Below are 24,503 nucleotides of genomic sequence, written 5' to 3' on the forward strand. Positions count from 1 at the left end.
GATGGATGGCTGATTGAAAGGATGGATGAGTGATAGGGTCAATGGATGGATTCATGAGTGGATGAGTAGATGGATAGTTGGGTGGATGGAAGGAAGGATGGATGGCTAAGTGAAAGGGTCGATGGAGAGAGAAAGGGAGAATGGATGGCTGACACGGTGAATAGGTGGAAGGATGAGTGACTGGGTAGATGGATAAGAAAGTGAAAGGATGGGTGAGAGGGAAAATAGCTAGATGGATGAGTGAAGAGATGGATTGGGTGAAAGGGTGGATGGAGAGAAAAAGTGAGGATGGATGTGTGGATGACTGAAAGGGTGAATGTGTCTAAGGGTGAGTGACTGGGTGGATGGATGAGTAAGTGAAAGGGTGGCTGGATGGGTGAAAGGGTATATGGATGGATGAGTGAATGGATGGATGGGTGGAAGAGTGGATGAATGGGTGGATAATGGATGGATGAGTAAAAGGGTGGATGGAGGGATGGATGAGTGAAATGATGGATGGAAGAATACATGATGGATAGGTTTGCAAATGGTTGAATATGTTTGGATATGGATTAGCGGCATCTTATGTTTGCCACTATACATCTGACAATGACTATCCAAGCAGATCTTCCCGACCATTTCTCTCACCAAACATGCCTGCTCAGAACCATGAATTGTAAACAAAATACCAGACTGGACAACCCAGTGCTGTAACCATATATATATAGATTATTATCATATGAAATATCACAAAAAGACCTGCACAGTTGATCAAAGCTGCGTGCATACTGAAAAACCGTGAAGTACACGATTGGTTCAACCTGATATAAACTTACTTTGACTAGTGCTTAAATGGTTGTCTATTTACTTACTTACATAATAATGCGCAACCTCCTCTGATGGGTCTGTAAAACGTACCTTTTGTCCAGAAGGTTTGTTCTGAATTATAACCCTTTGTCCTGAATTTTTACACTCCCCATCCTGAATTTGCACCCATGCCAGTTGGTCGCCCTAGTCCTGACACTCCCATACAGAACTACAGAGTGTTCACCCTGCCTTTTCTATTTGGTTACTCTTGTAACCAGATGCACCACACTGCCAAGCTCTAACTCAAGAGGGGCCATCTAATCCCCTTGGCATCCCACTCTCCACAGGGCTGACCAAAGTAGGCTGAGTAAAGCAGTACTCAAAGCTACATCGAGTGTGCCTCAATTGTCATCCCACCGAATCCAGAAAATACTGCACTAGACTCAGTGCAGTAGGTCTTCCTCAAAGGTGTACTTGACTTGCCACATCCAGCACCCAGAAATGCAATGTGTTGCTAGCCGATCCCTTCCTCTGAAGCAAGAAGGAACCGGTAGGAACCATTTTGTTTACCATTTCTTTGCACAATTTACTGATTCATTTGTGTGCCAGTTAATAATGTAACTTTATTTTAAAGGCCTCATCCAAAATGCAGACAAGGGGCATATTTCTCTATATGCCAAAAATATTAATTAGTAAGTTTGGGTTAGTTTTTGTTTGTAGTGTGTACACTCTATTTTAGGTCGTAGGCCAGAATGTGGCAACATGTTTTTGTGTTGATTTCAGGACATGTCTAAGACTTTGTGTAATGTGATTTCTCAAAAGAGAGCTGTTTAGCCTCATTCTATGCTAGGTCTTGTTCGAGGCCTAAGCAAAATTTGCAAACTTGGCACTTCTTTCTCTGTACAGAAGAATTAACTTTTCTAGCATGTTATGGTTAGAATTCCTTTTTGCAGATTTTATATCATTTTCATGGTTAATTGAGTAATCCTCAGTCCCCTCATGGCCCAGACTTGAAGGCAGCAACAGATGTGAATAAAACTGTGTTTTTTGTATATAGACATCACTTGCTGGCTGTGAAATAAATTTATGACTAGATTGTACAGATGCATTTTTTCAGCATTCTTTACACCCCAGACTGCCTTTTCCTCATTTGTGAATTCTTACTTTTGTTATTACATGTTCTGTTCCCAGAGATTCCAGTCTTACCCTTTCTCCTTGACTTTGTACTAGATTTCTGATTTATGTGATGATTAGCTGGTTGGGAAAGAGTATCTAACGACCTTGTGCAGGGCGTTAAGACTGCATATAAGTATTCAGTTATCAGACCTGCAGTGCTCCTAGTCTTTACCAATGTTACTTGCTCTGTAAGCTTTAAAAGGCGTAATTTACTAAATATTTCTCTATGAATTAGACCTCAAAGAGTAACCAAATAGTGTTTCATGAAAGGGCACGTCCGTTCAATGTGGGCCACGCCCCTTAACTGTAGGCCACGCCCCTTAACTGTAGGCCACGCCCCTTGAACGTGGGCTACTTTTTTCGTCAGTGCCCGGGCCAAATTGTGATCCCAATCCGACCCTGGCCCTACACTCTGGAACTCGCTCCCTCTCACTTTGAGACAAAATACCAACTTTCAGACCTTTAAGAAATCACTTAAAACACACCTGTTCTCTGCATCTTAAAATACAGTTCAGCCTATGGACCTAGCTAGACACCTTAGCTGTAGCACAAGCGCAGAGATACCCCTTCAGGGGTCAAGTCCTGCGCTATATGAGCAAATAAATAAATAAACGGGTCCATGGGTCAGGATGTCGTCCCACTGCTCTGCGAGCAGTGGAAAAGGGAAAAATAAAATGATAATAACAAACGGGGAAAGCTGGCTCTAACGGGAACAGGGGAGGAATGGTAGGCACTCAAGGGCCGGCCTAACAGTCATGCTCACTTTGCATCATCTCTAGAGCCTGGGAGAAGAACATGCCCAGGCCCCCAGTCGCTCTCTTTGTGATTGGCTAGGGGAGTCTGGAAGCCTGTGTGCTTGTATTCCTGGTTCCTGCCCCATGGAAGCAGCGAAGAAGGCTGAGAGCGCAGTCGGCCTGCAGGTGAGTGGTTTTTTAATTAAAAGTATTTTCTTTTGTTTACCACCCTACCACCACCGTTAAGTTGCGCCCGCCACAATGGCTGGCCCTGGATTCTGCCTTTACAGCTCGCGCCACAGGCGGGATTATACTAAACCTTTTAAGCAGGCGACTATCAGAAGAAGAAGCTAGCACATGTGTGGGAGAGGGGAAGTCCCAGAACGAGAAAGAAGCAAGGAAACTTACTATCATAGCTAAGCTCAAGGAGGCCAGACGGCGAGGAGTCTCGGGGGACAGGGAGCCTGGGAACCAGAGGGCCGGGACCCTGGAGGTCGAAGGCAACGTCTAATGAGAAGGGGAAACACCGGAACGGGACGGGACACGTGGGAACGCAGCGGCAGGGAAAGTGATTCACACGGAAATCCAGATAAACACACGGCAGACATGGGAAATCAAGGGCTCGTAACGGGGCAGATGAGACAGAGGCGGACCGTGTACAGCAGCTGCCTGGGGTGAGGTGGAGGGGCGCAGGGTCAACACAACCCCAGTATGAAATGTCCCGCGGAGGCACCCTCATGACATACAGTTCATCGATTCCTATAGGTGTGCCCAACAGCTCTTAAGATCCACCCACTTCATCCCCGATTCGGTGAGCACAGCCACGAGGAAACTCTCTCCCTCCAAGTCACATCCATCATTTACAATCAGCTGTCAACTGCTACCCGGCGAAGCCAAGCCTGCCAACAGGAAGTGCCAATAAGTCATGTGCAAAACATGTGCTATATATCTAAAAAAAAAGCATAACAAATCCAAATATTCGAAATCACAATTCTTCTCTGGCGTCAAAAACGGAATATTGGAACTCTTCCTACCCCAGTGGTATATAGGGCAGGGCAACTGTAATTAAGCTATTTTGCGGTCTGGCGATTTTCACATAAATATGTTTGCCGCATTTGCCACATAATCCATCATCTGCCAATTTTAATGTACACAAAAAATTGTTTCTAGCTCAAACTAGTTACTAGAAATACAACGAAACACGCCTCGCAGCAGAAAGCCCTTCGCATAGGTTGACTAGTTAAATTTGTGTGGCTTATTGCTATATTTGGGTGTTAAACTTGTACTAATAAGGTGCAACCAATGCCTAGACAATGTTCACAGGTTTTAAAATAACAAAATAATTAAGTAATAGTATCACAAAATGTGTCTCATTATGCCGCATAATTTGCCTTTTCTTGCTGCATAGTTTACTCAACCCTGTCGCATAATTTGGCCCTCTCCTGCCGCATAATTCCAGTGGCCCTGCGTATTGGGAATTAGGGAAATGTCCTGTTACAAGCTCAAAAGTCCAGAAGGGCTGGCGAAGAGCCAATCAAATATACTTCCCTATCCCGTCCCCAACATTCGGAGGCAGCGGCCTGTGTGAAATCTTCCCATATCAGGGGCCCTCCCCAGGGCTCCGGGGGGGGGGGTCTCTTCCAGTGGTCCCAACCCTTCAGGGCGGCATCTAGTGTTAGGACAATGAGTATTTGTGAGATAAGTTAAACACGGGGCCCCTCGTCACATTCTGGGGTTCGGAGGGGGGATTGGGATCTTGCGTTACGCCACTGCCCCATTTGCTTGTAGTTCACTTTGTCTAGATAGCACTTTCAGGTTTAAGCGCTAGATAAGTCACCAGGATACACATACAATATGCAGGATAAACATGTAACAAAAACACGAACCTGGAATATGTCTTGTCATGAAATGTTGCTCCCTGCTGGCCTGGAAGCGGGCAGAATTTGATGCTTGGCAGAAACTCCAACAGGCTCAGTGCTGCGAAGCGAAGGTCTCGAGGAGCTTGCTGCATCACCCAAAGCCCTGCTCTTGGCCGAAAAAGAGAATGCAGTTGTTTGCTCAGCTCGTGATGCCCCCGCCCTACTGAGAGGCGCTCTGACTGCAGGTCTTAGGACTCCCACCGACAGGTGCACGCGTTCAACACATATGAGAGATACTGCGCGGACACAGGCGAGTGCCTGGCGTGCCCCCTTATAAGTGCTGTGATCTTGGTACTGTTCGGTTAATGTACTACACATAAATCATGCACTATCCCGTAAAATTTACCGCTGCGCGACAAAGTGATGGCAGTATCTAATATCTTGTGCGAAGATGTGCTGACACGGTCTAATTAAACGTACGGGAGTCACGAGAAGAAATAAAGTTAGCGTGCCAATTAAAGTTTTCCAGGTATTCTGGGACATGCGAATACTGTCCCATTAAACGTATTGCCGAGAAGTACATGCACTGTCCGAATGCGCGAGTTGCGTGAGTCTGGAGAAGTGCTGGTGATATTCCCTGTCAGATCCAGTACAGAAAGTGGTGGTACTGTTCCAGTGCAAGGTTTGCACGAGTCCAGAGAAGTGATGTCACCGTATCATGAAAGGCATTGCAGATATAAGAGGGTGCAGTGCACAGAGCTGGCTGTATTGCTAAAAAGAAGTGCAGATACTGTCCCATTAGATGAAGTATTGCGAGAAGCGTCGGTACTGTCCCATGGAACGCATTGAAGTTGCGAAGGGAAGGGGTTCCTGTCCCATTGTCTTGCAGGAGTCCGAATACGTGGCGATCCTGACCCGTTAGCAGACCCACAGAGATGCTCCCAGTTCAATGTCTATCAGTGCTGCAGAGAAGTGCCGGTTCTGAGACTATGGCACTTGTGGCCCATTCACCGCACCGCCCGTTGTCGCCTGAGCCCTTCCCTCCCTAGCCATCTCCCCATCTCCGCCACCTCCTCCCCGCCCTTCAAGGGCGCTGGGGAATCAGTGAGTTGGAGGCGCGCCTCCGGCTGCTGCTCCCGCCCCGCCCCGACTCCTGCCTATGGAGCTGCTGCGGCGTTGCCGGTATCCAGGGTACTCCTGCCTGATCCTGCGGGACCCCCACCCCAGCATCAGCGGCGTCACAGTAAGGCAGTGAAATATCGGCGCCCTCCAGCCTCAGGAGGTCAGGGTGGTTCCTGCCCGCAGCCCTATGGTGGCACACTGGCACCCCTCTGTCAGTCTCTCCTTTTCTTCGGGTGCTCTCCTGTCGCCTCCCTCGGGTGCATTTCGCTAGACTGCGCTCGACCCTCTTCCCTAGATGGCTTCTGAGTCCTTATCCCGCTCGGAGCCCTGGCCTGCCAAGGATCCCAGAGCTGCACCCTCTCTCCGCCAGGCCACCTGCCAACCCCCAGAGGCAGCAGCATCCATGTATGTACTTATTCCGTAAGCATCGGGGCCCCGCCTCCTCCCCGCGACTCATGGGGGCTTTTGACGGGCACCTCTCGGCTGGAGGACTTCTTATAGGTGTCAGAGGTCACTGCTGGTCACGCAACATCAGGTGTCGGCCATGCCAGGGGTCCAGGGGCGCTGGGCTATCATTTTGCATTGTACCGCCTTATTTATTGTAGGGCCTAATTACCAACTAGGGGTCAAACCAGGAGCCATAAGCTAAAGTTGTTAAATTGAGGGAGCAATAGGGGCAGAGGCACCACCCCAGAGGGGTTCAATGAGGCATCTTCCTCCCAAGACTTGTAATGCGCACTTTGGACCTCTCCAACTTTTCCATCAGTGAGTTCTCCGTACCGACTGGAAGCACCTGTACCCATACCACCCAACTATTTATCAGAACATACATTTATTGGGTGGGGGTGTAACACCCCAAGCATCCCTTGAAGCTACGCCCTTGCTTCTGCTGTGACAGGCTCCTAAGCATGGGCTGACTGCAGACTGCAATTGAGGTGAACATTCGCTCATCAGCAGGGCCATCTTGGGGGTTACTCTAGAGGGAGAGAAGTGCTGAAGTCCAGCCCAAAATAACCAGACAAGGGAAATGAAGGGAATGTGACAATCAGTGAGGCAATGCGGCAAGTGGTGTGGTGGCTGCAATTCTCGCTTGCTCGTCCCCATTTGTGGCCAGCTTGAAGAGGGAGGACAGCAGGTAAGCGGTAAGCGCAGGGCCGGTCCTAGGACTTATGGGGCCCTGGGCGAAAGGGAAGATGTGCGGCCCCTCTAATTTGAATGTGACATCACAAGAATTTACATCACAGAAAACTAACATGGGGGGCGTGGCTAACCTGCCACGATGGCGGTCGGCTCCCGATAGTGCTCCGGAGGTGCCCGGGGTCTGAATCCTGCTGCTGGACTCCGACGGGAGTCCGGTTCTGTACGACGGCGAGGCGGAATGTGGTGAGCGTCTCCTGCACCGATTTGGAGACCCAAGAAACTTCGCTGTGCTCCACACGACGGTGTCTGCCGAGTGCTTCCTGCCACGGCCTTCCGCCATCATAGACTGGGTGCTCGAGTAGAACAGGAAAAGAGCGTCGGCCCGGCCTGTCCGACCGGAAGTGTCCGAGAGAGATACGGGAGTGGGACCCATTGCTGAAGCGGTGTTCCGAGACTGTCATCTCGCCTTACGGAGGCACAGCGTCGGATCGGCTGGAGGGCAGGGTGGCCCAGGAACAAACTGCGGCGAGAATACGCCTATTCAGTGATTGGCATTACCCCTGTGAACACTGGCGACGCCTGGGAAGCCGGAGGTGAGATCTGGAGGGGTGTAGCAACACGGTATTTTGTACCATTTGGACTGGTGGTGACCATGGTCCGCCGCCATCTCAGTATATGATGATTGGTCCTTAATTTCTGACTCTATTATACCTATTTGCAGGGTTTGCCTATTGGCTTTGGCATGATTCTATGTCTCTTTTGCCTCTTTTCGGGCCTGGAGGCCTAAACTAGAGAGCAGCCATCTTGTCTTCTTGCCTCAGTTGTCCAAGGCGCTTGTAGGTTAAAGGCAATGTTTAGTTTCAGCTTGTTATTCACTAGTTAGAAACCGGGGAGGACGGACCCTTATCGAAGGAATGTGCTTACTTCCCGGGCTCTAGACGCAACTACAGCTGGTCACTGTGGGAGTGCAGGGAGCGGGGGGCTTGGTACAGGAATTCGGTGGGAGGCAGGGTGCTTGCTGGAAATTTCCATGAGCAGAGAGCCTTCCATATTATCAGAGAACAGTGGAGTAGAGACTGCAGTTGGTTTTGGAGAATTGGAGAGGCTAGATGGTTCTTGAAACGATTGAAGAAGTTAGATAGTCACCGAGATGGAAGACTGTTAAACAGCCAGACTTGGGAGCAGACTGAAGTCAGCAGCGGTGGCTATCAGAGTGCTTTTATAGACTGATGCAGATGAAGAGACCAAGGAAGGTGCAAGCAGTGAGAAGGTGTAGCAGCTTTGATGAGGCATAGCGGTGCAGACGTGTACCAGCGAGTGCAGAGCAGAGTCCTGGAATAATCGAAGCGAGAAAAAGAGGGACCAGCTCAGCTGCTGAGACCAGAATGCGTGAGACTATGGTGAGGCGTTCCTAGATAAGTTGCATTATATAATCATTCACTCCTTTTTGCTTTCTAGGTTATGTCTAGATTCCCCCCCTTGCATTAACAAATCTTTACTTCATACATAGATATACTGCTGTCACAAATGTCTTCTTTGTCTTGTCATTCCATTATTGTTTAATAAAGAGACCCCAATGATTAGAGATTACTACTGCATGTTGTTTTCTTTGACAGGATTAACCTTTCTTTTTAGCCAGGTGCTGACGTATAGAAGGATGGGCGATTCCCTTCTTACAGGTAACTGATGACGGAAGGAAATCTTGGTGTTGAATAGGAAATAACTTCCAGTGGGGATGATTGGCACTAATGGTTTCTGTTGGGGAAGGTCAGGCCCCTACTCCATGTGTTAGGGAAATTGGCTCTCATCAGATACCCAAATGGTAGATGTCCAAGAGATCGTCCGTTATCAGGCGTTAATGAGATCGTCCATGGTCGGGCGTTAATGAGATCACCCGTGACCGGGTGTTAGTGAGATCGTCCGTGGTCGGGCGTTAATGAGATCGTCCGTGGTCGGGTGTTAATGAGATCACCTGTGACCGGGTGTTAGTGAGTTCGTCTGTGGTCGGGCGTTAATGAGATCACCCGTGGTCGGGTGTTAGTGAGATCGTCCGTTGTCGTGCGTTAATGAGATCGTCCGTGGTCGGGCGTTAATGAGATCACCCGTGACCGGGTGTTAGTGAGATCGTCCGTGGTCGCACGTTAATGAGATCGTCCGTGGTCGGGCATTAATGAGATCACCCGTGGTCGGGTGTTAGTGAGATAGTCCGTGGTCGGGCGTTAATGAGATCGTCGAGAGACGTTATAGCAATTGCAGAATCAGAGATGTGGCCAGTTCTATGAGGTAAATATAGGATATAGTGTGGATTCCCCATTCCCAGGTGAGTAATTTTGATATAGTGCTTGTAGGTACTGGGAAGGGTGGTGGTACGTGGCGGCTGGGTGTGCTATAATCGATAAGCTGATAACTTGGTCTAAAAATCCGGTCGCTACATTTGGCGTCACAAACAGCTTTCGATTGCTTTTGTTGCGGGTGCAGTATTGTGGCTCTTGCATTGTGAACGGTGTGGTTTGTAAGCGGCACACATTGTGAGGGATTGTGTATATATACTGTGTACATATGCTCTTTTGTTTTGGGGTTTTTGGTTTGTTTTTTAGTTGATTTTGTAAATATTTGTTAATCATGTTTTCTAGAAAATCTAAATCTGATTTTAAATTGCCTATGGAGATTCCAGGGCGGGAATCGACTTCCTACGTGGACCTGGCTCATGAATGGGCCAATTCTACTGGTTTGAGTGAAAACTGGACTTCTTGTTTGGAAGATGCTGACCCGGCTCAGGTGGTCAAATGTTTGCAGAAAGTACCGGTGTTGAAGGGTGAAGAGTTTCCTACATTAGGACGAAGGGGATGGATTTTATTGCATGCGTACAAAATTGTCCAGAGAAATGTGTGAAACTGCAGTGTGCGTGTAAAGAATTTGAGGAGCAGTTTGTTGAACAACAGAATGCTAATATGCTTTTGAGATGTCAAAATAAAATGTTGGCTGACAAGCTTGAAACTTACCAGACTGTTGCTGAAAGAGCAGCAGTACGCATAACGAAATACAAATACAGAAATAGGCGAGGTTGAGTCAATAAGAGGAAGGTTCGAATGGTTGTTGCAAAAGCGGGGCTCGATTGGAACCCTGATGAGTGGGATGGTAATATTTGGGACTCGTCTGATTCTTTCTCTTCGGCTGAGGAGAATGTTAAATGTGAGACTTCTTGAACTAAACATGATTGTGACTCTGAGGTGCGCAAAGAAGTTCGTGCGCAGCCTATTTATCGGAGAAAATTGCAGGGCGCTCCTAATAATCCCCAAGGGATTTCTTTGGATAGCCTGGAGGATTTTATGCACAAGAAATTAATGACATTTTGGACAGATTTCGGCAAAAACCGTGTGAGGCTTTGCTTACCTGGATGGTGCGTCTTTTTGACTTGGGTGCTGCAGGGATTATTTTGGATCAGGGCGATGCTGTGAAATTCTGCACCTTATGCTTTGACCCGACTGTACAAGAACATTTTCGGAATTATGCTAATAATGCCCAGTCCAGTCTGCTGCAGTTGGCGGTGGATGGCTGTAATCACAAATATCCGACTGAATCGGATTGGCCTCTTAATGAGAAGCCTTGGTATACTTTTTAAAGAAGAGGTGATGAAAACAGCTATTTTTCTAGGTACGGCAGATCGGCTGATGGATGGTTTGCTTAATGCTTCTGTATGGAACAGAATCATTTTTACTGCCTCTGCTGCCTATAAACAAGTGATGATGACTTTATTGATTAACCAGACAGGGAATTCTTTGGCTGATGTTATTGAAGCAGTGCGTGAATTGGGTGAGTGGATTAAACCTGAACGTCAATCCAGACCTGACACGCGTATACTGATACTTACAAATTTACGAGGCGAGACATGTTTCTTGCCCTCCTCAAAGATGGGGTAAAATGTGAGGATATTGATGGTGAACCCAATGGTAAATAATGGTCAATGTTCAGCCGACGTGGTTTGAACAGGAAGGAGGGGGCTAGACGTGTTAATAAACATGACCATGTTCGTGATTATTCTAATGACAGTGGTGATGACCGTGGGAGAGACCGAGATACACGGAATGAGAGGGGACAGAGAGATGAGTTTTCGCACTATGAGAGGGGACGGAGAGATGAGTCTTCGCAGTATGAGAGGGATGATTCCTCGAGATTTAGCTCGGACAGAGTGCGAGAGAGAGAGGGGGAGAGAGAGAGGGGGGGAGAAGAATATAGCGACAACAGAGACAGGGATGAAAGGAACAGATCTCCTGAGGTGAGGTTGAGAGAAAGACGACAGAGGTCTGTTGATCGAAAATCACAATACTTTTCAGATGACAAAAATCCTTTCCATGAGGGGAGAGGATATGAACAAGATGTGATACCATCTAGAAGGTATGAGAGTCTTTACCCTGATTTGTCTTGGGCGTCAGATCGCAGTAATAATGACTAGGAAATAGGTCAAGCTCCAGTACGCAATTGGGCTCGTAAAGATTATAGACCCTATGTAGATATTGAAATTTTTTGGAGGCATCGCAATGTACAGAGGGCCCGAGCTTTAGTAGATACAGGAGCGGAGGCCACCTTAATTTATGGGAATCCCAAAACGTTTAAAGGACAAAGCTTTACTATCACAGGTTTGGGTGGTAAAGAAACCCCAGCAGTACAAACTAACCTTCAAATGAAAATAGGTAGAATTCCTCGACAAGAATATATTGTATTAGTAGTTCCCCTTTGTGAATACATCATTGGAATTGATATTTTAAAAGGTATGACGTTGCATTTGGATGATGGATGCTATCGATTTGGAGACAAAAGTCATATATCATCAAAAGCGGTGAGAGTTGGGCGCTTAAAAATTCCTCCTATAAAAATTCCCCAAGCTACAAAAGTAATCACCATGAAACAGTATCGCATTCCAGGTGGGCATGATGAAATTAGTGCTACTATCAAAGATTTGATGGATGCTGGAGTTGTGATTCCAGTTACCTCAGCCTGGAACAATCCCGTATGGCCGGTGCGCAAAAGTGATAATTCTTGGTGCATGACAGTTGATTATCACAAATTGAATAAACATACACCTCCTTTAACAGTTGCAGTACCACCTGATATCATTACCTTGACTGAGAGAATTCAAACACATTCAGGAACATGGTATGCATCTATTGACATTGCTAATGCTTTCTTTTCTATTCCAATTGCCCCCGAATGTCAGGAACAATTTAGTTTTACATGGAATGGGCGTCAAATAATGTTTAGACGTCTTCTCCAAGGCTATGTACATAGTCCGACAATCTGTCATCGGCTGGTGGCAGAACATTTAGCAGAAGTACCAGTGAATCCAGGGATTCAAGTATGTCATTATATTGATGATATATTAATTCAAGGCGAGACACAAGATCAAGTTCAAGATCAGTTAGACCAAATTATTGCTCATTTACACAGTAGAGGCTGGGAAATTAATCCTGATAAATTGCAAGGTCCAGCACAGAGTGTTAAATTCTTAGGTATTCAATGTCATGAGGGAAATCGAGAAGTGATTCCACAAGTGAAACAAAAGATTAAAGAATTTGCAGTCCCCCGAAATTGAACAGAAACTCAAAAATTCATTGGTTTATTTGGCTTTTGGCGCCAACATATTCCTCATTTGAGTCAGATTTTGGCCCCATTGTACAAAGTTACACGTAAAAAGAATGCGTTTTAATGGAGCAAGCAATAGCAGGATGCATTTGATTTGGCAAAAAATGCAATTCAGCACGCTTTAGATTTATGGCCTGTGCGTGATGGAGATGTTGAATTAAATGTATCTGTACAGGGTCCTTATGCTAATTGGAGTTTGTGGCAGAAACAGTGCAGAACGAAAGTACCTTTAGGATTCTGGACCAAGAAGTTACCAGATGCTGGCGAAAGATACACTCCCTTTGAGAAACACTTACTTGCATGTTATTGGGCTCTGGTGGATACTGAACAACTAACATTAGGGCACAATGTCGTTTTGAGACCTGAAATTTCTATTATGCAGTGGGTTTTGAGTTCACCTAAAACTCATAGGATCGGTCATGCTCAAGAGGTGAGCATAATCAAATGGAAGTGGTATATACAAGACAGAGCTCGTGTGGGTCCAAAAGGTGTTGCAATGTTACTTGAGCAAGTGGCGCTGGCGCCATCAGAAGAGGAAGAGAGGGAGTACTCCGTACCTGTAGTACAGGAATCCCCTGTTAAGTGGGGTAAGCCGTTCGGTGATCTGTCCACGGAGGATAGAAAACATGTATGGTTTACGGATGGTTCGGCAAGGTACATAGGAGAAAAAAGACACTGGAAAGCGGTCTCATATAATCCTACCACACAGAAACTGTTAAGTGCCACAGGTGAATGAAAGAGTAGCCAATTTGCAGAATTGTATGCTGTGTATCAAGCTTTAAAACAGGAATTACCAGGACCGTGTCATATATTTATTGATTCTTGGTCAACTGCTAATGGCTTAGCAGTCTGGTTGCCTACATGGCATTCACATAATTGGAAAGTCCATACAAAAGAGATTTGGGGAAAAGAGTTGTGGCAGGAAATGTTGGAATTACTTCCCCAGAGTAATGTAACTGTTTTTCATGTTGATGCACATACCCATATTGATTCTATTGACAAATTATTTCACCCTCTTGCAGATGAAAAGTCCAAAATCTCTGAGGCAATGGTGGATACACAAAATTCTGATTTGGCGGGCTTGGCACAATGGGCGCATCAAAAAGCCATTTTGGGCGCATCAAAAAGACATTTTGGAGACAGAATTACTAGCAAGTGGGCTGCTGATAGAGGCATTTACATTCCTCTTGATTTGATTAAAACGGCTAGACTTAATTGTCCCATATGTCAGCACTCTCGACAGCGAGAGTTGCCTCAAATAGTGAAAGGTCAATTACATCGAGGTAAGTCCCCTGCACAGATTTGGCAGATAGACTACATTGGTCCTCTGTCTATGAGTAAAAATTGTCAATATGTTTGCACTGCTGTCGACACTTATAGCAGCCTTTGGGTTGCTTTTCCTTGTAAAAGAGCTACTCAAGTAAATACTATGAAAACTATAGATTTTTTGATTTTGTACTATGGCTCTCCACTTCAGGTGCAATCTGATAATGCTTCGCATTTCAAGGGAAGATTGATGCAAGAATACTGTGCAGAACATAACATTGAGTGGGTATTTCATTTACCCTATTATCCACAGGCTGCGGGTTTGACCAGTTGCGTAAATTGTCAGACGGCACCTTGAAGAACTGGAGGGTTCATCTGTTTGATGCTTTGTTAATTCTGAATAATCGTCCTTATTTGTATTCTAATTCGCCATTAATGCGTTTATTTCCTCCTAGTGTAGATGCTAAACCAAATTCATACAAAAATACTACTATGTATTGGGAAATTACCCCTGGAGCTTTGGCTCCGTGCAGAGCTACTCCGGGATCTGCAGGTCTAGATCTGCATGCGATGAAAGATTTTGTTCTAAAAGTGAGAGACATTGCTATTGTAGAGACAGGTATTGGAGTTCAAATCCCAGCAGAACATTTTGGATTGATTGCCCCGAGATCTGGCTTGGCCTTAAAGGGTATCCAGGTGCTTGGAGTTTATGTTATGTTATGTTAGTATGAATTTGTAGAGTGCACGTTCACCCTGGGGTTTCTTGGCGCTGTGGAGGTGTCATTGATAGTGATTACCAAGGTGAAATTAAAGTGATCCTGTTGAACAATGGTGACTCCGATTTAACTGTATGAAGCACAGATCGAGTCGCTCAGTTGGACATTATGCCTGTTTTCAGTGGTGCGATTCAGAAAGGCACTGCCCCAACGTTGTTAACTGTACGTGGCGAGAAAGGGTTTGGATCAACTGATAACCCAGGAGCTAAAGTATGGGTTAAATCGCCTAATAATCCCCTAAATAGGCCGAAATTATAGCAACGGGATCAGACAACACCATTTTAGTGATGAGGCCAGGAAAGGAAAAGTGGGACGCAGTTCCCGCTGACAAATGTTATCTGCGAGAATGAATAATACCTGTTTTCGATTCGTTTTCTTTTAGATCACTGTATGGATTGCTGCTGCCAGATGTGTCGTCACTGGACTCCTTTTGGCCTGTTACGCCAGGAGGTCGGGATGCCCGCAGAACCGTATTGATTGCCTGGATCAATAACGTCGTCTTTCTGCTTCATGGGATTCTACTTCCAATTTTTGGATGCATTTGGCACACTCCATATCTAACTCTACGCACTTTTGCCTTACTCCTATGAAGTCTGTGACAGATATTCTTACTACATGTCTGGTAGCTGTACCAGCATCCACCTTTTCCTTGATTCGATTTTTCAACGTGTCGGAAACCAATCCTAACTTTATTAAATCTGATTTTTCTGCCTATGAATATTGTGCCTCGTGCACTGTTCTGACTAAACTGGAACCTTCATTAACTTTTACGATTTCTACTTACAGTATCACAGAAGGTGATATATGTTACATGATGACCTGTAACCCTATTTTAATTGGCAAATATGTTCAATCCAAACGTGATAACGTTTCTTTATTTTCTCCCCATGTAAGGACTTTGTGCGTCACCAGTACTCCTGCTACTTGTGCTTCTGCCCAGAACAGTATGATTTGTAAACGTTTAGTGGTGACTCCCAGCCATTATCATATTGCATTGTTACCCCCTGGATGGCTATTTTCATGTGGCAATATTTCATGGTCCTACATTCCAGTAAACATTTCTGGTGGCCCGTGTGCTTTGACGCGATTGAGTTTATTAATGTTTTCTGCAAACCCTAATGTGCCTTCTCGCACTGTGCGTGATGCTGTTTCATTGACAAATGATTGTAATTCCTCCTTACATCTATTATCTAAATCTGAATACATTAGTTTTGCTTCTTCTATGGTAGGTATTCCTGGATTATCCATCTATAATTCCAGAGATATAAGTAAGCTTGCCTGTTGGATGGTAAAATCCCTTAATAACACCTCTGCTATCATATCTGATCTTTTATTAGACGCTCAAGGCGAACGGCGTGCTATTTTACAGCATAGGGCTGCTATAGATGATCTTTTATTGAAACATGACCATGGCTGCTCAGATTTTGAGGGCCTTTGTTGTTTTAATTTGTCAGATCATTCTAATTTCATTCAATCCCATCTCAATGAACTCTATGAGTTAACCTGAGAAGTTAGACAAAATTTACACCAGGGGTGGTTTAATTGGCTTTTTCAGTGGTTGCCTGATTTCAGTTGCCTTAGGTCAGATATTGGGTGGTATTTTGTTAGTTATTTGTTTTTTAGTTGCTATTTGTTGTTGTCTTCAATGTATACCATCCTTACTCCACATGTTTAGCCCACGAGTTATGTCCAGGTCTGTTAGTGTTGTTTCCTATTATTCTTCTGCTGATTTGCGTCCTGTTTGAGTTCCCCTTTGTTCTTACTTTCGATGTTAGTGGACATGGTCATGGGTGGAATGTAGCGACAGGGTATTTTGTACCATTTGGACTGGTGGTGACCATGGTCCACCGCCATCTCAGTATATGATGATTGGTCCTTCATTTCTGACTCTATTCTACCTATTTGCTGCCGCTGTCGCAGAGGGAAACAGAGGGACACAGAAAACGGCAAAAAACAGCAAAAACAGCAAACGGTAAACGGATCAACTGCCACAACTGAAAAGAAAGCGGGCTACCGGCCGGTCGCTGGCTCCCATCTGCTTGGCTGTCAGCTTTGCTTTCTGTGCCGACGGGGCAGCTGGGTCTGTTTTTTGTGGCAGAGGTGCCACTGACTGGCCAAGCACACGAGGAGCAGGAGGAGCAGCAACTACAGGCAAGCATGAGCGCTGAGTCAAGCGCTGTAACAACAACACCGCTGTAGCCTTGCCCCACCACACCTGGTCCCTCTACCAAAACCTACCAGCCCGTTGAAGGAGCCGAACCCGCTTTGGCTGCAAGACAGCAGTATAGCTGACTGGCCGTGTGCAGATGAACAGCAGCTGTTGGCGGGTGTGAGCGCTGAGTTAAGCGATACGATAACAACACCGCAGTAGCCTTGCCTCATCACGCTTGGCCCCCTTACCACCCCCACCGCTGATGAACCTCTGATGAACTGAGAAAGTCCAGGGGAAACCAGGAGCCAGGAGCGAGGGATAAGACTAGAGCATCTGCGAGCCCGTGAGTCAGCGCTAAGGCGGCAAGGCACGGGGGTGTAATCTGCTGCCCAGGTTGCTGGCTGAGGCTGGTACTGCCTCGGTCGCTCGTGGGTGTGACGTTCGCCAAAGTGCCTGTTACCAGCTGCTAAGACTGCTCTTGACTGCTCCTGGGCTGTCACTGTTTTTGCAGTTTTGCAGCTCCTGTCCATTATTTTCGGGCATTCAACACTCATGAGAGGGGACAGGAGGTGTCTAAGTTTCAGCCCCGTCTAGCCCGCAAATAATACCTTGTGGACTCACCATGGAAAACATCAAGCGGCTCAGAAAACTACCACAGAGAAAGGGTACTACCCTCCGCTCCACCTCTCCCGGGGAGGTTCAACAGGAGTCGCCACCACCTCAAGACATAACATCACATTCAGGCGGCCTTCCATCGCAATCTCGGATCAGCGACTTCTTTGGGAAAATTCCTCTCCAAAAGGGCTCTCCTTCCACTCATCCACTACGGCCCAACGTGGATTTAAATGCCGACACTCAGAGCGAAAACTATTGCTCTCCTTGCCCCGCTCACATTAAAAACTCAATTCTGGAGAAACCTTCTCTGTCCTCGCCCAAACCCTCTGCCTTACATGAGATATACCAGCTGCATACTCTTTCTCAGGTCGTCGCTACTACGACCCAGGACAGTCTTTCTGTCTCACTAAGCGCCTCCTCTGCAGCTCTGGGAAATTCATCCTCACCTGTTTTCAGCTCAGACTCCTTAAATACCACTGTATTAAACACCGTGACCAAGCTGCAAGTTCAAGCTCAGGTCTACGGCAGCGTCCAGTCGACACCACCAGATCACCTTGACACCTGCAACGCGGCTAATCTAACTTTGAAGCCCCAACCCCAACACAGCTCAAGCTTACCTTTAGGGACTCCCTCAATTGGTCATAATGACCATTCATCTTCAAACAAGAGCTTTAACTACGATGAATTCTCCTTACCTAACAAACTATCTACCCGATTCCTGGCCTCCTTAGAAGCCCGAATCGAAGAATCACTTGCCCATTGACCGGGCTTCAGCCCGCTCTCAAACTCTTTTAGAACCTTACCGGAGGACCAGGAATCTCCAGTGTTCATCTCTTCGGACACCACAAACTCTATTTCGGTCTCACTAACATCTCTTCATGCAAAGCAAGACGCAATTGCTAAAGCCACGTTATGGCAGTCGCAGAAAATGGAGCTGCAGATCGACTTAATGCAAACTCTGGCCTCAGCACTATCGGACCTGGGCTCCAGGATAACCTCTCTTGAAGGCTTGGCGGCGCCAATGAGAATTCGAATCCCTGCTCTTGCTCTCCAATAATCAACAAACTTTCGTCTCTCCCTGAAATCCTGGGTGCAATCTTGAAAGTGCGAAGCGCCATAACAACGGAGAAGGACCATTAGAGCCCACACAAGAGTCTCAACTTTCATTCACCGTTGAAGAGCCCTCATGCTCTGCCACAGCACCCGGTCCACCCCCAGAGAGAAAAAATACTTCCCCTTGTGTCGGCCCAGTCACTAAAAGTCCAGCCTGCTTTTCACCTGGGACTAGTCCCTGCTCCCCCAAAGCAGGCTTTGAACCCACTGAAATTACTAGTCGAACACCAACGCAATTACTAACTATACGATCTGTCTGCTCCGACACTGTCCATATGGACATGGCCCACAGCTTTCCTAATGCTTCATTGAAACCTTCATTGTCAAGGAGGGAGAAAAAGAAACTCAAAAAACAATCTAAAAAACAACGCTTAGCAAAAAGGAGAGCGGGGCTTGATGGTTTAGCAGCACTCAGTTTGCCAGCCATTAAACCTAGGGGTCTCCCTTATTTCCCCATTTTCAACTTGCCTTCAAAATCCAAAACAAAAACTACTGAAATAAGCACAACCGTCGTGGGTTTAAAGGACACCAGCGAACAGCCCGGTCTATCAATCCAGGGAGGTCTTGGGGCCACAACAGCCATCAAATTAAACTTCCCACCAACAGTGAATGATCCACCGTCCAACAAAATCACAGCATCAATTATCCACGATCAAAGACTTGGGAATCAGAACATCACCGTACAGTCTACTGCAGCAATACCAGAAACACGGAAGAGTCCACCGAAATGTCAGGTAATGGCGAAAACGTCGAACACGGACCCGCAAAGTGCAATAGAGGGCGAAGCAACAAATCGCTGTGCGTATCATCTATCCGAGGACCCATCTACAGCTGGTTGGGTCTCCACTGTGCACATGCAGAGGCCCTCTCCGCCCCAATTGCCACAAGTATCAGAATCGATAAGCCACCCAGCGGGGAACAATCACCCACCAGAAGTTCGCTTCCAACCTATGATGGCGCCAGCACCTTTAAACGATCCAGCTAGTACTCAGAATCACCAGAACCTGGAAAAGGGAGCAGAACTAGTCTTTTTTCCTCACTATGACCATAAGGGCCCATATGACATCTTCAATAGAGGTAATCCCATCCATCTATTCAACTGTGTTCCACGTTGTCTGGGGTTACCTCCTCAGACCTTATATCAGTCAAGTTTTCCACAATACCAGGAAAAGGGAGCTCAGAGGCCACCACTACATCGTGATACCAGGAATCCATTAGGAATGCAATTCTTAGGGAAGCCAATTTATTTGAAAATCGGGGCATCGAAATGTGGGTTCCTACTCGTCAAAAATATCCCCACGTTCTCCTCCCCCAGGCCCCAGTGAAGCAGTTTACTAGCATACTGAAGGGGTCCCGGGGCGCAACCCATACTTGGCTCCCGGAAGCGTCGAAAGTGGATAATCTCTTAAAAATCGCATGTCATAACAACCAACGTCTGATAAGCTGCAAACTTAACTGCCCTGCCTTCTACGCAAATGATATCCGCCACGGCTATCCTGCCCTTGAGCCTCTCACCAACTTAGTCCAGCAGCGCCCTTCCTAACACGGGCGCCAGCCGGCTCTATCCTAAATTAACCATCGCATCCTGGAATGTGGCCGGGCTAAAGTCAATTCTTGCCTCAAAATCAGCCGTGGATTTCCTGAACAAAAGCGATATCATATGTGTCCAGGAGACTTGGTCTCTAACTCCATCGCCTCTGCTTGGCTATCATGAACTTTTTCAACGAGCCGTCAAGGCCAACCCCTTCGGAAGACCCTCTGGGGCCTCTCCATTTACATTAAGCACAGCTGTAAGATAAAGGTCACACCTATTCCTCGAAACCTGACAACAGGGCAGACAGTACTTATCACCGGCCTCTTATTGTCAGGTAGGGCCCTCCCAATTCTCCTAATCAACTGTAACATAGAGAAAACCACAAAATCAACTGCAACTGATCTACTGGTAAAACATCTGGAAGATCTTCTATTGGAATTCGCATTTACGGAGGTACTGTTATTAGGAGACTTTAACATCAAAGACCTTGCAATTAACGGTCTCCTAGCAAGGAAAACCAAAGAGCAGGAAGCAATGACCATTTTTCTAACAACTGACAACCTCCGGTCCGCTCAGCAAATTACACTGGATCAGCACCCGGGTGTTCATTTTTTGCCTACCTTTAGAAACATCTCAACTATTGATTACATTTTCTTATCACCGCTTTTGGGCAATAATCTGGCCAGGATGGAAATTCTCGATCGTATGGAGGGCGACCACAACCCCCTAACGGTAACAATGCATCTGCAAACGCCGGTTGCCGCGGAAACAACAGAAGTGGGGCAATCATCGCGGGCCGAACTCCACACCTTGGCTAGAAGAATTAAATGGGACTCAAGGTTCTGTCAAGGTGGGAATTTGGCTTAAGGTCGAAATGCCTAACTTCAGACTAGAGGCCCCCACAGAGTTACATCACTTGTGGGATAATGCCATTGTCAAATTACAGGATCTCTTGGTAGGCCGCGTGGTTCAGTCTAGATCATCTGGGCCACGTCAGAAGCAAACTCATGACCCAGCACTAGCCTCCCAAAAAAAGACCCTCAGGAGGGCTGTGCGCCAGCACAAACTTATCGGAACTGTACATACAGCCAATAACGTGGCATCGCTGCGAAAGACCTTCAAGAAATCCTTATGGGAAACCAAGAGACTAAAAGAACACTCTGAGTGGCTACAAATATTCAACCTGCTTAAGGGCAACAGCCAGTCCAAGTTTTGGACCTACATGAACAAACTCCGTTCCACGAACAAGATGAGAGGAGACGCGGTTTGTGAAGAAGATTGGGCCCTGCACGTGTCCCAACTATATCGCAGTGATACCCCGGACCCAGTGGTGATTGGACTAGGAGATCGTGCTGAATCCACTCAAACAGAAACTCATGAGTTGACCAATGTAGCCGAGGTCTCCATGCATCTGCGAAATATGAAAAACGATGGTGCTCCAGGGCCCAATGGTCTTCCGGCTGTGGTATTTAAATGTGCCCTGGAAGAGTGGGCGAACCTCTTGACTCCTTCATACAACAACGTGTTCAGGACATGCCAGCTACCAGACTCATGGTTAGATTCTATTCTATGCCCCATATTCAAGAAAGGAGACCCTACGCTTCCGGCTAATTACCGACTCATCGCACTGCTAGATCTTGAGGCAAAGGCATACGCACCATGTCTTCTTAGGGTGCTTGAAAAATGGGTCGCTGACAACAATATAATACTATACTACCAAACAGGGTTTCGGGCATCGGCCTCCACAATAGACAATATCACCACTCTAGCCACCCTGAGTCAACAAGCAGCCCAAAAAATCCATCTTCCACTTTACTGCTGCTTTATCGACTACAGCGCGGCTTTCGACAAAGTGTCTCGGAATACCTTGTGGAGGAAACTGAATAATTGGGGGATCCCGCAGAGCCTCCTAGGAGCACTCATCTCCCTGCACAAGAACACATGGATGCAAATCAAAACCGGCCCAAAGACAGTCTCTTCAAGAATTAGTGTCGCTGATGGGCTAAAGCAAGGCTGCGTTCTTGCCCCTCTCCTGTTCAATATTCATACAGCCGATCTTGGAACATTTCTAGAGAACAGTAATCTTCTCCCGCCAAAACTGGGCCCTGCTAAAAAGTCTTTGCATATATTACAATATGCGGATGACATTGTAATAATGGACCAAACTAAATCGGGTCTCCAACAAGCGTTAAGTACGCTACATATATACAACATCGCTAATGCCCTGAAAATCAATCAGGCAAAGACCAAGGTACTGACATTTGGCAGATGTAAGAATAAGAAAAGCTTAAGGTGGAACATTGGGCTTGCCAGGATCAATACAATCGTAAAATATAATTATCTGGGAGTCTGGTTCAACGAGACGTCTAGACCTGCAGCTCACCTAGCTGCCTTGCAAAAGAGAGCAGGAGCAATCACATACTCCCTGTCCCGGTTGAACCTGTCCCTGAGAAGTCCCTCTGCAGAAGCCATTCTGAAGGTGATCAAAGCTACTCTTCTTCCTGCCTTAACCTACTGGCATCAGGCCTTTCCCGGTGCATGCTCTGCTAGTCTGGATCTTGCCCAAATCTCCACCTATAAAAAATTCTTCCACCTTCCAAGTTTTATTCAGCGAGCAAGACTACGTTTGGAGCTGGGCCTACAAAGACAATCAATTTATTGCGAGGCTGATAGTCTGAAATATTTCATAAGGTTATTAAAAGCCGGCGACAACACTTTAAAATCCCAGCTAAAAGAAACCTTTTCCAATCCTGGCAACCCTTGGAACCCTCAGATTGCAAAGGCCATAAGAGTGCTAGAGATGGACAACGCATCTCTTTTTTTAAACACCATTCCATACTCAGCCTGGAAAAATGCCATCAACAGGCAGGTCAAATTAATTTCCCATCGTATGGATCTGCACTCCGTAAAAACATCTTCCATTTTGCTCCCCCTGAACTCTTCGTATCTTCCCGGGAAACCGCAAGCCTATCTCCAGGAAATCTTAAATGCAGCGGCACGGAAAAATATAATGTTCATGCGACTTCTTGGCTTGTGTTCAACGGCTTTTAATAGATGGGCTCCAACAATAGAGGGGGGCCTGCAGACTGTGCAATTACCACTCTGAGTCATGGCTGCATCTCCTGTGTTGTTGCCCGGCCCTAGCTGCCCCAAGAAAATCTCTCCTAAAACCCTTGTACTTAAGATGGGGCATTAGGACATGCTGGGAGGCTTCGGCCCTTTGTTTCGCGTCTACTGACACTCAAGTGCTTGCAAGGTTGGGAAAATTTGTGAGACTCTTGGACAATCTTCTGTTACCTTCTTCAGCCCCCGCTCTCCTACCTCTTCCCCTCAAAAACTCATGACAGACTTTTTCTCCCCCGTGGTTTAGCATCTTTCATTTTTATCATCTTTTACTTTGGTTTAGCGCAGCTAAATGTTTATATTGGCAATCACAAGACTGTTTTTCTTAGAAGCACAACGGCCACAAAGGGCCAGATGTAGGTAAATCCGATTTACCGACTCTTAAATACTGAGTCATATCGATTCGGTATTTAACAGTTGGTAAATTGGAAGGATCCATATGTAGGTAAAAAATGACCGAATCTGTAAGACTCAGTATTTACCGATTCTGTAAATACCGAATCTGTATTTCCCATTGATTCCTATGGGCCTTGAAGGCAATAGGAATCAATGGGAAATACAGATTCGGTATTTACAGAATCGGTAAATACCGAATCCTGCAAGGGTGCAGGCGGTGTCACTTTGACACCCTCTAGCACCCCAATTCTGGACTTGTGTGCCATGTGGCACACAGACATGCCCTAAGGGCATGTTTGTGTGTCACATTGCACAGATGTGCATGCACAGATGTGCATGCACACCTGAATTCGGTATTTTACCATCCAATAGGATTGGGTGGTAGAATACCGATTTTTAAGGGCCTGTGGCACTCTTAGGAGTGCCACCTACATGTGGTTTTTCCGAATCGGTAAATATACCGATTCGGTATTTTACCGATTCTGTAAATTTACCGATTCGGTAACTTTACAGAATCGGAAAAATATAGGCCCCCTACATCTGGAAACCCTAATACCGGTCGGTAACGGCCGAATTCGGCCGTTACCGACCGGTATTAGGGCTCCTACATCTGGCCCTAAGCTTTGAGAGCTGTTTCTCAGCCTTGTGTTTTTGTCCTTTTTTCTTTTTATTTAAAACATGACAAATTTGTTAACGCTGATTTTTATATATGTGCTAATGCTGTCTTTTATAGCAATGGTTTTAAGTAACTGTGCTAAATTATTAAAAACCTCTCAAACCTACCTATTTGCAGGGTTTACCTATTGGCTTTGGCATGATTCTATGTCTCTTTTGCCTCTTTTCGGGCCATCTTGTCTTCTTGTCTCAGTTGTCTGAGGTGCTTGTAGGTTAAAGGCAATGTTTAGTTTCAGCTTGTTATTCACTAGTTAGAAACCGGTGAGGACAGGCCCTTATCGAAGGAATGTGCTTACTTCCCGGGCTCTAGACGCAACTACAGCTGGCCACTGTGGGAGCGCAGGGAGCGCAGGGCTTGGTATAGTAATTCGGTGGGAGGCAGGGTGCTTGCTGGAA

General features: G+C 46.3%; 1 protein-coding gene across 1 annotated transcript in view; it reads right to left on the reverse strand.

Moving 5' to 3' along the window:
• The window catches only part of RASL12 (RAS like family 12), a 238,478-nt gene extending 232,896 nt beyond the window's left edge, over nt 1–5,582 (reverse strand). Inside the window, exon 1 of the mRNA XM_086958040.1 lies at nt 4,583–5,582. The gene's annotated coding sequence lies outside the window, so the exon portion shown is untranslated. The remainder of the gene's footprint in view (nt 1–4,582) is intronic.
• Nucleotides 5,583–24,503: the final 18,921 nt, after the last annotated feature.

Source organism: Lissotriton vulgaris, chromosome 2_1, assembly GCF_964263255.1.
Source record: "Lissotriton vulgaris chromosome 2_1, aLisVul1.2, whole genome shotgun sequence".
NCBI classification, from domain to species: Eukaryota; Metazoa; Chordata; class Amphibia; order Caudata; family Salamandridae; genus Lissotriton; species Lissotriton vulgaris.